The 14,522-nt window shown below is 45.7% G+C and overlaps 1 protein-coding gene across 10 annotated transcripts in view; it reads left to right on the forward strand.

Annotated features, from left to right (window-relative positions):
- The window catches only part of CUX1 (cut like homeobox 1), a 346,923-nt gene that overhangs the window by 230,836 nt on the left and 101,565 nt on the right, over nt 1-14,522 (forward strand). The gene's annotated exons all lie outside the window — the stretch shown is intronic.

Consider the following 14,522-nt stretch of genomic DNA (forward strand, 5'->3'; position numbering starts at 1 on the left):
CCGATACCCTCCAGTCTGGCTCCCGTTGGAAAGCGAGCAGCTACCACGAATACAAGTGGACTGCCACTAAATCTGTCTCTGCTGTTTGCTATTAAATAATTAGCTGTGTTTATAGGAAAAAATAAAATTGAGAGGTTTTGTTACTACCTAACCAGTGCTATTATCATGAACACACATGTCTACACATTTCATGTGCGCACGGCTGTGTGTACACATGTATGGACGTTGCTGTTCCCCCTGGACGAGCTCAGTACCGTCCACTTTGTGTGCTATACTTTATTCTTTTGGCTTGACATGGTTTCATACAGTTTTTACAGTGCCTGCTTAGCTGCTGAATTGTCGTTTTGATGACAAAGTCTTATTTTCTTCTCTTGATGAATTCAAGTTTATGTAACCATTCTTGATTTACAGGCATTTTGGTTATTTTGTTTTTTCACAATGAATTTTTGTTCAGAAAAATAAAATATTTTTCAGAAAGAGAAATCATTAGGGGAAAAGAGATGCAGTTGTGAGGCTCCTTAATTGCTTTGCCGAGGGGTGAAGCCATTGCAATGACAGCAGGTGACAGCAACAGGTGCTGGGGTCTCTCTCCCTGCCCCCACCCCAAATTTCAGAGGCTAAACCCAGGGCCAGCTCCAGTCTGGCCTGGGGAACAAATTTGTCTCATCTTCTCTACCAAATCCAGAAAGTGAAGGGCGAGCTGCTGCGATTTCTGCTGTTCTCTCTGCCGTGCTGAGAGATGTTTAACTTGATATTTGTTAGCACAAAACTCAGCATTTTCCCGTCTGCTTATTTACCCTGTGTGTTTCCTCATGTCCTATGAACACAGGTACAGTGGGAATTGAGTAGTAATTCTACATGCGTTCGGATTTTAACTACCCACTCACATTTATCATTACTTTTACTTTTCAATTGCTTTTCTTGTCATATGTGTTTCAGTGATTTTCATTGTCCAGAAGTATTATATATATGTAATTATACCATAATATATATATATATGATGGAGTCTACCAGCCTCATCATTAATCATTTTTAATATGGTCTCAATAATAGAAAATGGTCTTTCCTTCTGAATCCATTTTCTTATTACTGTTTTATGATTTATTATATCTTTAACCTGTCTGGAATTTATTATAGCATATAAGGTAAGATACACGTATGTCTGTATATTATTATTCTTTTTAATATGCAGTTTGCCCGGTAGTAGTGATGATTCCTTCTTTTACTGTTTAACATTTGACAAATCAGATGTAAATAATTACACGTATCTCTGGATTTCTGTCTGGAGTTTCATTCCATTGATCTAACTTTTCATTCTATTAGGTTGTTGCAAACGTAATTGCGATTTACAAGGTTAAAAATAATTGCAAAAACTGCAGTTACTTTTGCACCAACCTAATAATAATTACCATACTGTTCTAATAATGTCTCTTCGTTTTCTGTTTTGATATCTTATACAACTAGTTTGCTGTCATTGAGGGGTTTTGTTTGTTTGTCTTAAAAAGAAAAAAATTTGCTATTGTGGTCAACTGATTTTTCTTTTTCTTTCTTTACTATTTTTTAAATAATTTTTTATTTTTCAATTACAACTGACATAACTGATTTTTCTTTATGTATCTTGTCATTTTATCAGGTTTTATAAGTCAACTTGGGAAATAAATTTATACTTATTTTTTTTAATGCAACTGAAATAAGAAGTGTTATCATTAGCTTTCTCTGCCACTAGCATTTCGTAATTCAGTTTTCTGTAGCTGGAATTTATACCATGTTATTTTGATTCCCACATGTTTAGTATTTACATCCCTGTTGTAGATGAGATAGATGTTATATTTCATTTTCTGGATATTTATTAGTGGTATGTGGGAGTTTATTGCTTTCTTTTCTTTACCAGAAACATGGAGCTTTGCTGAATTCATGGGTCATCTCTGTTCATTCGCTTCTCTGAATATTTTCGGTTTGATGAGCATGAGACCATCATATTACCCACAAGTAGTGAATTTGGCCCTTTTGTGACAGTCAGAACATCTGATCCTCTTCTTTCACCCCTGTTATTAAAAGGAGCATCTCTCTTATTTCTCTGTGAAGGATAATCGTGGTTTTAAGTGTCCTGTTCACGGTAACCAAGCTTTCTAGTCACTCCCTCCATTTAAATTCAACTGCGGCCTGGTTTTCAGGTTCCCTGTCATTGGAATCCCGTAAATGTCCTATTCTCGGAGCAGTGTAGTAAGTTTTCTAGTAGGGTTACACTTCTGTATATTCGACTTCTTTACATTTTTATATTAATATATTTTACAGATTTTTTTTTTTTTTGCCTTAAGATTGAAGACAAGTCCAAGCTTGTCGTGCTTTATTACTTACTGTGCCTTTTAGTGTGAGTTATTTCTCCATAATGTTATTTTGCTGCATATGATATTGTCTACTGTGGCTTAAAGCCTTACCTTAGCCTTTTTAAAAAATCTAGTCAGTCTTTGCCTTTGAAGGGTGTTTCTACTACATTTTGTTAGCTCTGCGGTTTTCTTCAAATATGCATTTTATTTTATAGGTAAATTTGGCCTGTTTACATTTACTGACATAACTCTTCTCTTAACTTACGTTTTTCTTCATTGTTGATACTTTTGCTTCTAATTCACAGTGTCTCTGTCATAAACTTCCTGATCTATTTAAGGATAAAGGACCAAAAAGATTAATTGACTCTGACTGTCCCGATTCTCCAGCCCAGCCTGTCCTGTCTCCTCTCATTACTGAAATTCACTGTCAGATGCAGAACCAGTGAGCCCTTCTGACACCTTCTAAAGAAACCATGTATTTATTTTAAATTCTCTCACCGTACTGTACTGTTATTACATTATATGTCAAGCGTAGCAGCAAGTTACTCTTCCCTACGTTATTAACCTTGGCTCTTCCCTCTGCAATGAGATCCAATCCTTTACAAAATACTCTGAAACTACAAATTCCCACGGGTGAATTCTTTAAAGTTATTTGGATTTTCCCACAGTTTGCTGCTGCCTTCACAAAGCATCTACTACTGTTCAGCAGGATTAGCAACTCGTGGTGAGTCCGTTATTCCCTAGCATACGGCAAACGCTTTTCACAAACTTGAGGTATAGCCGTGCTTGTCAACACATTCTTTAACTTTTCCTAAACTCAGAAATGGATCACTTGGGTAACCGGGGTCCTTCTCTAAGGGTTAAACCTGGGGAGCACCTTCCCCTGTCATTTGAAAAGTGATTGAATCCCGTTTCCTGTCCAGAATTACAATGACATTAGATTTCAGTAATCACAAGCCTCGCTGAGCTGTCAGGCAGTTATCTGCTGTATGTGTCTTCCTGATGGAGGGTCCTCGAGATTGCATCAGATGACAGTTTCCAACCATGAACATATGAAAGAGGGTTTGGCACGTTCAAAGAGTAAATTGAATTCTTCCAAAATGAATTCTGTAATACAACCAGATCGGTGGTTTGTTTGTTTTACTTAAACTTTTCATCACACCTACTTCCAAAAAGTATTCAAGGTGACTTTAATACAAGACACAGAATCAGTAAGGCTCTTAGAGGTGGAACCTGGGAGTTCAAGGGTAGAGTTCCCTGCGGAAGATACTTCGAAGGCTTGGATTTGAATAAAAAGTGCAACTACTTAATGACCTGATGTGACTAAGACCGTCCATACAGAGGGTTTTTGAAGAGTGCAGTAGTACTGTGATGCCCTGACGTAGCTCGCTTGGCTGCAAGGGAGAGCTGGATGTTGCAATTACCCCTTCTGTTTTTTTCCCTATGTCTGAGGATTGTGAACTTCCTTTGTGGTATTTTAGTGATTAGACAGGATGGAGGGTGTTCTTAAAGATTCATGGCCAAGTCTGATGATGTCAGAATGAAGGGAAGGGACGGTCTTTGTGGGGCCAGCAAGTCTGGCCCCGTCTGAGTTGTTTGTCTAACACTTCACAAGTAGAATAGGAACCGCTGAATTATTCATTTTCAAGTTGCCCTAAAACAGGCACTTGCTGCCGAAATGCAGACGTTTGGTGCCAGTGAGAGGAAGAGGAAGGATGCTGTCTTTCCTCTGAATGTGCTGCCGCCCTCACTGCCTTGTTCTCCAGTGTCACTTCCCAGTAGAGCCCGGTGAAGAAAACCACCGGCTGTCTTAAGTGCAGGGCAATTGGGGGTGTGGGGGGTTGTGGCCTCTGAAGCCACAGGTGAGCTCAGCATTTAATTTGCTGGAAAAACACCAGGCGGAGAGGAAGATTTGGAAGGAGTGTTAGGTTTAAGAGGGGCTGTGTGGTCAGAAGGCCCCCTGGTGTGGGTGTGGTGGAGGAGACCCGGGCTCAGGCCCAGGAAGTCGACCTTGGCCTTGGGCTTGGAGGTAAGGAGGGGGAGGGAGCTGAGAGTAATAACTTATATGCAGTCGGAGATCTTTTTTTATTCTTGGTTTTAGCTTCTCAGCCACCAAACCTTTTCTTAACAGTTCCTACCAAGTAGTACTTAGGGGAGGAAGGGGATAATTAGAATCCCTTACATTTGGGACGAAAAAGCAGGGTTCTTACCCTAGGGCAGCTGCTCTCTGTGGCCCTGAGCTCCTTTGTCACCATGCCATCCTGGGCCTCAGTTTCCCCGCCCGTCATACCTGAGCAGTTTCTCCCGTAAGTCTGCGGTTCCCGCCAGCGGCACCTCCTGTGCGCGCTCCAGGAGAAGGCAGTGCAATGCCAGGAATCAGATCAATACTCTGAGCGGTCAGCAGCGTGGTCAGCACCTGTTGGCCGTGGCAGGGTGTTCACAGGGTAACGCAGACGAGGAGGGAGACAACCGGAAAGGCAGTTCCAAGGGCGCGAGCGCTGCTCCAGCCCCTGCAAAGATGTGCGGATGGATTTTACGCTAAATACGCAAAGTAGACTTTACAAATACATACTTATAGGTGGCAGGACAGCAGCCCTTCCAAAACATGTTTTAAAAACCTAAACCTAAAGAAGTAGCATGCTGGGTCCACAGTCCTGCTGGGTTTTCTCGGCTCAAGATTCCCAGAACAGTCTGCAAGCTTCCAGGGGACAGAGGCACCTGCTGAAAGGTGGGTGGGTGAGCCTCAGTTTCCTCCATTGCCCACATTGGGGCAGCTCCTGAGAGCCCCTTTCCTGGTAGGACGAAGGATGGGAGTTGGGTGTCCCCCCAAAAAATCCATTTTCTTCCCATCTCTGTTCTCGGCAGTCTTTTTCTATATCAAAGAAAATATTCATATGTGAGTTTCAGTCACATACTTGTTACAGAGAGATGCTTTTCATGTAGGCTTTTTTCCTCCCCTTTGATGAGTGAATAAATTGACATTCTGAGAGGTTAACTGTCTTGACTAGAGTTTGCCAAGTACTGAGTCTCGGGCAGAGCTGGACTTGCAGCAAGGGACGTCCCTGTCTAATCTGTATTCCTTCCCCAGGGCCTCACTGCCGCCGCCTCCCAAGTGCTTGCATGCTCATCATTCATTTCTGTGCAAACGCAGAATAGCAGTCAACATCGGTACAGACAAGTGATGGAGGGATGCAAAACCACTGTGATGGTCTTTGCTTTTTTTATCACCTCATCATCTTTTGTTCACTTTTTATGTTAAATTTCTAACATACAACAGAGGACAGACTCCTAGATGCCTCTTGTACAGGTTGTGCCATCCTATTCACGGCTGATCCGGTCCCCACCCCCAACCCCATTTTATCTTGAAACTACTTCCAGAATCCTTTCATTTTACCTCTAAATGTTTTAGCTTGTAAAGCCTCACAATAAGTACTCTTCTTTATTAATATAACCACAATACTATTATCACATCAAAAAATAATCTCTTATTATCAATACTTAAGTTTCTACCTACTCAACTACTCTTAAACAGCATAAATGGTTTTATTTTATAAATTTGTTTGAATCACGATCCAAAAAAGTCCACACAGTGCAATTGGTTGGTATGCCTTTAAGTCTTGTTCATTTTATAGATTTCTCCCCACCTCTTTTTCTTTGCTTTGCTGTTTGTTTCTGTGAGAACCCAGTCCATTTGTCCTGTAGTGTGTCCCACAGTCTGAGTTTTGCCGACAGCATCCCCAGCTGTGGTGGAGCATGTTCCTCTCGCCTCTGTAATCCCTGGAAGTTTGTAGTGGAATCCAGAGGCTTGATCAGATTCAGGCTGGAAATTTTCGGCAAAGGCCACTTCATGGGCAGTTGTGTTCTCTTCGAATAGTCTCAGGTATTGAAAATTAGCTGTGACCAGAAGAGACAGCTCTTGATTTTCACGTGCAGCAATAAAATAAATGTGTGCTTGGGTCTTTGTGGCTTACGAAGTGCTTTTCCACTCCATCAATGTTATCCTCATGCTAATTTCTTTGAGAAAGGCTGTATTATTTCTCCCGTGCAGATGGCTATCGAGCTCCAAGGTCTGCGCAAGGTCAAATGACTGAGGCAGTGGGGAAGAACTCAGGTCCCATTTGCTGAGCCAGCCAGGCTCTTGTGGTTCCCTAGACTACAGTTTCCCTGATTCCACCTCTAGTCACTCCGTCCTACTTGTGAGCCCATGGGACATGATTTAAGGAAAGAATAGAATTTTCACATCCAACCCGCTCCCCATTGTTTATAGAGCAACAGTATTAGAACTCTAGAGAATCGCCAAGAAGTATCTAAAGGTTAATCCAGACGCTTACCCCAAGAGGCTTTGGATGGTCTCAGCAGAAGCAGAATGAATTATGCAATCTCATCACCTAATTCTCCAGCCACAGCTGTCCCATGTCCCTGCCTAGAAAAAACTGAAGCCTGAGTGGCCGTCACAGGCTGTTTCTGATCAGACTGAGGGTCACACTCTGGTGAGTGACTGGCCTCCTGGAGCTGCTCTGTAGGTTTGGCACAGGTGGAAAGTTAACCTCACGTGGGCTGTAGCAGGCCACTTGCTTGTCAGCTAGACTCCAATTAAACTAAAGGAGGATTTATTTAAATCATTTCTTATACAAGTCAGCTAAATAGTGCGGCAAGAAGGGGAATTTTCTTCCCATTCGAGATTGAAAAGATGAGGCTTAACGAAAATTGATTTTAATTGTTCCTGTTGCATCATTTAAATTTAATATGGTGGTCATAAAAATGAACAAATTGCAGTTAATTTCTGAGCAAAGGTGACATTCTGGCCATTGAACTCTCTTGACGGTTTCATTTCCAACAAGAATAAAAACCACAGTTTCCAGAAGGTTATCCCTAGGGGTCAAGCTCTCCCACTGTCTCTCTGCCCAGGCCCTGGATTTGACCGGGGAAGGGTGGGGCCACTCTGGAATGACACGTTTGATGGAAGGATGTCAGGCAGCTTCACCTCTGCCCTCCACTCCTGCCAAAGCAGAGGTGGCTTCACTTGGCTGGAAAATGAAAGATAGGGCTGGTCATACAGAGGAGGGTTATCAAGAAAACCTTTCCCCAAATGACACCTTCTCCTCTCCTCCCTACTTCCTCTCCCAATCGGAGTTTGCTGAGACCCATCGAGCTGGGCACAGGGATACACAGTGAGCCAGGCCAACTGGGCCTGCCCTCCAGGAGCTCACAGCCGGTAGACAAAAGGAAGCCTAATTCTGGGTCTTTACATACTTTTTTCCCAAGGAAAGTGTTGCCCTCTTTTTCAAAGGCTGTGTAAAGTAAATTATTTCCCCTCTGCAAACACAGCTTAGAGACTCCTTCCTTAAAAGCCATCTCTACAATTTGGCAAGATACCTCTGCACTTTCTGCCCTTTAGAATACCAGCCAGTGACCTGTTACCTGTCCAGAGCAGAGCGGACTTCAGGTAGCACAGATGTTAGTTGGCATAGTTCATCAACCAGTATTTAGTGAGCACCTACTGTGTTCTCTGGGATTAGAGCAGTGAATCAATATGTGAACAAGATACTCTGAGACAGGAATAAGAAGTGCAATAAAAGTAAAACAAGTGGACATTGGGAGCAGGGCTACCAGGAGACCTATCAGCGAATGGCCGCTAAACCTGAGACCTGGATGGTGACAGCAGCTGCCCTCAGCAGAGGGGCAGCCATGGGGACAAGCATGGTGGTTTCAGGGAACAGAGTAGGACTAAAGAAACTGTGAGCGTGTTGACTGAGCTGCAGAAGGAAATTTACATGGGATGCATGTTAATAGCCTGTAAAAGACACATCTGTGAGAAACAGAATAAACCCCAGCACAATGGCGCTAACGAGGAAGCAGTTCTGCACTTAGGCCCCTTTGTTTGAAAGGCTAGTTTGATGAGTGGGAAATAAAACTGGAAGAGGAGTGAGGTGTGCGTGTACGGGAGGAAGGTCTTTCTGTAATCGGCTGTTGACCCTCTGCCTCCTGCAGGATCCAGGCCCACGGTGGGAATGACAGGGTCCTGACCCAGAAGACACTTGGTTCTAACTGGAAGGGAGGGAGCTTGAAGGAGCTCCTAGATTCCACCGAGTCATCTAAGGAGACTGGATTTGAACACTAACCCCATGGGGATGCAGGGAAGGGAAGGGTTAGTCCAGGCAGAAGAGGCCGCAGACCTCATGGGAGAGAAGTGCTGAGAGATGCCGGCGGGGCCAGGGATGGCAGAGGGAGCTGGCCTAGGGGACAGACACTGCAGGGCTCACCTGCCAGGTGAGGGCATTTAGACTGTACAGGTGGGATACAGGTTAAGGTTTGCTTAAGAGTAATATCATCAAATCTGTGATAGCTCACTTTGCAGAAAAAGGACATGCTTTAAAGGTGTTTTGTATGACTTCATCTGACAAAGATAAGACAAAATAAAGGCCAATCTCACATATAAATATTTATGAAAAAATACTAAATAAAATATTAGCAAATAGAATTTAGGAGCACATTAAATATGTAACACACCACAACCAAACAGGGGGCAAATAACTGTCAGTATAATTTACCAGTTTAGTGGGTCAGAGGAGAAAAACCATTTAATTAGCTCCATAAATGCTTAAAAGGTACTTAATGAAATCAATATCCATCTTTTATTAAAAAGTCTTAATAAAATAGGAACAGTTGGATATTTCATTAACAAAATAAAAACATACGTATTTAAAGGCCGAAATCAGGAACATGCTTAACGGTGAAACTTGCAGTGCATCGCCCTGGAAGTCAGACGCCAGGCAGGGTCCTGTCTGCCACCTTCACTCGATGCTGCTTCTGGAAGCCCTGGGCAGTGCTGGCGTCCAGCAGAAAGAAATAGGACACATAAAAGGGGCAGGAAGAGGCCAGCCTGGCATTATGTGCAGCTGAGGGCACAGGGTGCCATGGAAGCCCCAGAGAGCAACCACAAAGTCATCGCAGAAAGGAGCAGGCACCCACCGCACTGTGCTTTCTTCCTCTGTCCAGAAGGTTCTTCCTCCCTCTGCCCTGCAGACTCGTCTTCATCCTTCAGGATGCAGACCCGCGTCCTCTCCTCCTCGTGTTTGCAAACCTTTTGTCCCTGGTTCCAGGCTGTCACTATACCAAAATTACTTGGGTCCCTTCGCCCCCCTCTGCCCACCACTGAGAAGGCAGTAGCAGGGTCCCTGCCCCCTTTACATTCCGTGCTATTTGTGCACTGTGACAACTCCATCTGGGACGTTTGTTTCCCCTCCACCTGTGGCACGTAGTAGGTGCTTAGTAGGCATTGAGCAGAGACTGCCCCAGCCCCGCCCCAGTCTGTGGCCCACACCCATTAGGGTGGGCCAGTTCCTGTTAGAGAGGGGGCACAGTGACACCTCCCCTGGGTACAGTCCTGCCCTGGCTCACATGGGACTGCACATTTCCTCGCCATGAGATCAGACTTCTGCACTGCACCCACTTCCTCATCTGTGTGCCTGTGCGCGGGCAGAGGGGGGTACCTTTCCTGAGGACCCCGACCCCCATTTAAGGGGATTCCAGACCCATAGCGAAGAAACCTTCCTCAGCACCTGGCCCCCTGGCCACCTCCTTTTCCTACCTGCTCCTCTGATGCCGGCCCAGTGAGTCCTGCTTCTGTGTCTCCTCTACCTCCTCGTGCTAAGAGAGCCTGGCCTGGTGTGTGCGTTGTCAGGAAAGGTGCCCGCCTTCCTAACAGCTGAGGCCATCAAACGCAGCAACGTGGAGGGGGGAGCTTGCACTTTATTAAACAGGCTGAAGCTTTTTTTTAATTTTTAAAGCAGGAATGATTAATCTTGAGCTATTTCTTCTTTTGATGCGCTGGAACTTTACAATCTAGTATCGAGAGTATTGGCTTTTGACTTGGGTCCGAGAAGACACACTGGTCTTTGAAGGCTGCCACAGACACTTCTTTAACTGCTTGTAGATGTGGTTTGTTTTAACAGCTCCTGGTGGCAGTATGAGTGTTTGGGTATTGAAATATGCACCAGCCTTGCCCTGTTGCCTTAGCACTCAGGAGGCTAGTGTCAAAGTAAACACAGAGCTTCTAGTGTGGATGTCATTTCCCTTCCATCGACCTTGACCGTGTCTTTTTAAGTTCTTCCTAAAAATTGTGTGCTAACGCAGAGAATACCCTGAAATGATCTGTAGGGAACCGATTGAATAAACTCCATGTTCTAGGCCAAGCTGAAATCATCCAGTGTTAGAAGTTGGAGCAGGGCAGAATGCAGTGCAGGTTAATAGATCAGTGAAAGCTGTTTTGTCAGCTCATAAAAAGGTGAGAGAACTAAATTTTTATAATAAATGGTTTTGCTGAGCAAACAATATGTGCAGTTATTACAGACTTTGGGAAATAAATGATTTTAGACTAATGTCAGGCTCCAGATCCTGAGGTGGTCGTTGAGCCTTCAAAACGAAAAGAATGAAAAACCTTCAGAATATTGTTGACATGAAAGCATATGTCATTTCATTCATTACTGCACTTTTCAGATAACATTTATAGTTGTAGTGTTAACCTCTGGGTGGTTTTCTGGGAGGGTTCATTTTGTTGGGAGGGCAGGGGCAGCAGTTTGGAGAGAAGTGAACTGAGCAGACTCAGTGGGAACGTGTGCTGAGGTGAGACCATCACAGGCGCTCAAAGCCCTCGCCATTGTGGTCCTGGTCTGCAGTGCCCGTGGCTGCACTGCACATGCTCAGGAGCCCTGGTCATAGTTAAGTATCTTGCTAGTTCTATGCTGGACATTTTAAAAAGCCTTCCCTTTGAAAAAAAGAATCACAAGCCTGCAGACTTTTAAATAATAATCTGCACTGTTCCTTGCCCACTGAGTCCCTGGTTCTCCTTCTGTGGTTTCTGGTTCATTCTGTGAATGGGAGCTGCAGCCCCTCTGGGCCCTGCTGTCATCGGGATACCTGGTGTTGAATAGCCCTCTTTACCAGCAGAGCTCAGTGTTGTCATTGTCATTTGAAAGCTTTGGAAATATGAGAATTGTTCTCATAATGAAAGGTAGGTGCTGTAGTTGTTATCACATTCAATATTTTGGTCAGTTTAACGGTTGCTTAGTAACCAAAGTTAAACCAACCGCAAGATGGAAAAACTTGAAATTCATTTCCAGTGATTGCCTCACACTGTCGAGAAGGCACCTTCCTGTTTAATTGTGACTAATTCTTTATAAGTGACTTGAAACCTTTTCGAAATGATGCATAGTTTTCTAGATATTAGGCATGCTAATGAGCATCCAGAACCATTCACTATCTGAGAAGGCTCTCAAGCCCACCCAGGTCCCCTAAATCTGGCAGGATCGGGACATCACTCCCCAGCCCCCACGGGTCCCAGCCTTGCTGATCCAGCCTCTGGTGAAGGCAGGCCCCTGGCAACCCCTCTCAGTCTAGCCTTGGCTTATGTCTGACCCTGTCCGGCCCCTTGGCCAATGGCAGGACCAGGCAAGGATTGAGGAGTGGGTACAAACAGGTGAGGATGGGCCAGCAGCCCCCATCCTGTGGTAGAGGCAGCCACACTTCTACCCCTCCTGTCTGGACCCCAAGACTGGGGCCTCCCAAGAATGAAAGGTGAAGCACTGGCCAGAGGCACCTCCTGGTGGCGCTGTCAGCAACTCCTCTGGGCCGGGGGTCCTCCCTCCCCTCCGCTTCCTTCCTTCATTCAGCAGAATGCATTGAATGCCTGCTGTGTGTGTTTCTTCTTCAATTCATCCTGAGAGACACACAGCAGGGCCTCCCTCTCTGTCCTCCCTCATATATGCTGCCAGGAAGAGTAGCTGGTACCTCCGAGGAAAACCAGCTAGACCTCCCCCCCCCCCCCCCCGCCCAAAGAGAACATCTCTCTGGAAGACAGACCCCCAAACCCAACAGTGTGTGTGATTGATGCAAACCAGATAGGCCACGAGTACAAAATAACCATGAAAAATATACTCAAGGACACAAGGGAAGGAAATAGCAACGTAAAGCAAAAACAAGGAATAATTTTAAAAAGAATGAGGTAAAAACAACAGGTATGAAGAACAGAAGAACAGAACAGGAGCAAAAGAGAAAAGGTAAATTACAGGATGAGCACAGCTACAGTTGAGTCAAGTTGAAGAGCCATCCAGAAGGCAGCAGGAAAGGATGAAGAAAGGTTGAATGATGTGGAGCATAGGAGTAGATGCGCCAACAACACCCAAATGATAGGCGTCGCACACAGAGCAGAAGAAATATTTGAATGACGAAGATAAATTAGCCAGAATTAAAGAAAAGTTGAAGGGCTCAGGAGGACTGTGGGGACAGAGCCCCAGAAAGTAGTTTACAGGCTCTCAGCCTCACGTGGAAGGGTGCTGGCTCGGGTAGTAGATGGCCGTCAGCTGTGGCCACTTAGCCAATTGGCCGCTAATATAACTGCTGCGGCTACGGAGGAGAGCCGAGGAGAGTAGAGGAGCAGAGTCGAGGAGAGTGGAGGAGAGTCGTCGGTCGGTTGGCAGAAAAACGGACAGCAGGTCGCACGTCCAGTGAACCCAGCCTCCAGTGAGACCATAGTGGTATGACTCCCCTACCTATGGCTCCGTGGGTGTTCCTTTTTGGCCTCACCATATCCTGCGTTCTTGTGTGGGGAGCGGGAGCAGAGACCCCGCAGGCCTTGCACGACAAGGACCCAACAGGAGAGATTAGGAAAAACCCTCACCAAGACACTTGCTTGGGACCTCTGCTCACGCAGCCAGGCCATTCCCCACCTGCAGCCAACTCCCCTGATCTGCTCAAAACTAGAGGTGAGACATCACCTGGAAATCACGTTTCAGGTAGTCAACATCTAAGCATTTCCGTCCTTCTCTTGTCAATGTGCGGCCCTGGCAGGATCTGCGGAAGCCGCTGGGTGCTGGCCCCGGAGCCCCCGCCCAGGGCCAGGCAACTTGCAGGTGTCAGAAACATTCATGGAACGAATCAGTGAATGAATGAATGATGCCATTAGCCGAGGAAGTTTGCCGTGTATATCTGGACTTTGTAAATACATATCAATAACTGAGTATCAAAGTTCAAAACTGTTTAAAAGTTGTGATTTGCCTTAAGAAAAGTGTTCACTTTTTATTTCATCTTGTGTCCAATGAAGCTTGCACTTGAGCACGTTGTGAAGGTGGCAGCTTCCTGTCCTGTCAGGCATCCTTTTCTGTCATCTTGCAGACCCTGAACACGTTTCATTATTTTCTTACGCTTTGTCGTCATTAGACTATCATTTTTGGTGCGGCAGGTTTTCTATGAGCTCTTAAAGGTTTCCATTTCAGATGATGCGGTGAGATGTTTCGTAATTTAAGCCGCCCCTGGCGCACCCCCTTGCACCCGGCATTTCACTGCAGAGGCCCAGTTGGGGTGTTTGTCTTCCAGAGACACTGCTTTCTTCACAAAGTCATCCTAAAAATAGCTTCATTTAACTAGGCCATTTTATGAGTTGTTTCAGACTTTTCTCATACCAGTTTGAAAGCAGGATACTATTTCAAACAGATACAATGAGCCTTGAACCTGATCACAAGGCATCTGTTACCCGCTCGCTAGGGCTGCTGGGCGTTGATAAGATTGCCTCAAATCGCAGTGTGCGTTGAAAGGCTGGAAAAGCCTGGGGCGCAGCAAACAGCAAAAACCTATGAGCCAGGACCTGAATATAGTTTGTCCAACACTCGGTGTTAAGGGTAGATGGTTAGCACCAGAGAAGCAGGTTTTAAGGACAGAAGAACCCTCCAGCCCGGCCTATCCCGGTGCCCCAGGCTGGCCCCTCACTGGCAGGACAGGCTGCGTTCAGGACTCTGGCCTCTAGCCCAATGCCAAGCCTCAGGGATGAGGGCAAAGAAGTCACACAGACGGGAGGGGGACCGTCTGGGCTGTGCTACTCCCTGAGACTGAGCCACTGGGAGGATTTGGGGAGGCGGGGGGTGGGGGGGCGGAAGGCAGGGATGGTGTCCCAGGAGTGGAGGGTGATCTCTGCAGACTGCACACACAGGTCGAGGCTGTTTCGCAGCTCACAAGTGGTGGGAGTTGTCAGAGCACAGGGCTGTGGGGGTGGGAGGTGGGCCAAGGGGGGAGGTGGCAGGAGCCTCCCTGCAGAAGGGCCAAGTGTGCAGCACTGAGCCCTGCAAGCAGCATAGAGAGCTCAGGTTCACGTGGAGTGGGAAATCAGAGGCCCCCGCCCGAGTGGGCCCTGAACTCCACTGT

This window comes from Rhinolophus sinicus, linkage group LG03, assembly GCF_036562045.2.
Source record: "Rhinolophus sinicus isolate RSC01 linkage group LG03, ASM3656204v1, whole genome shotgun sequence".
In the NCBI taxonomy this organism is placed as follows: Eukaryota; Metazoa; Chordata; class Mammalia; order Chiroptera; family Rhinolophidae; genus Rhinolophus; species Rhinolophus sinicus.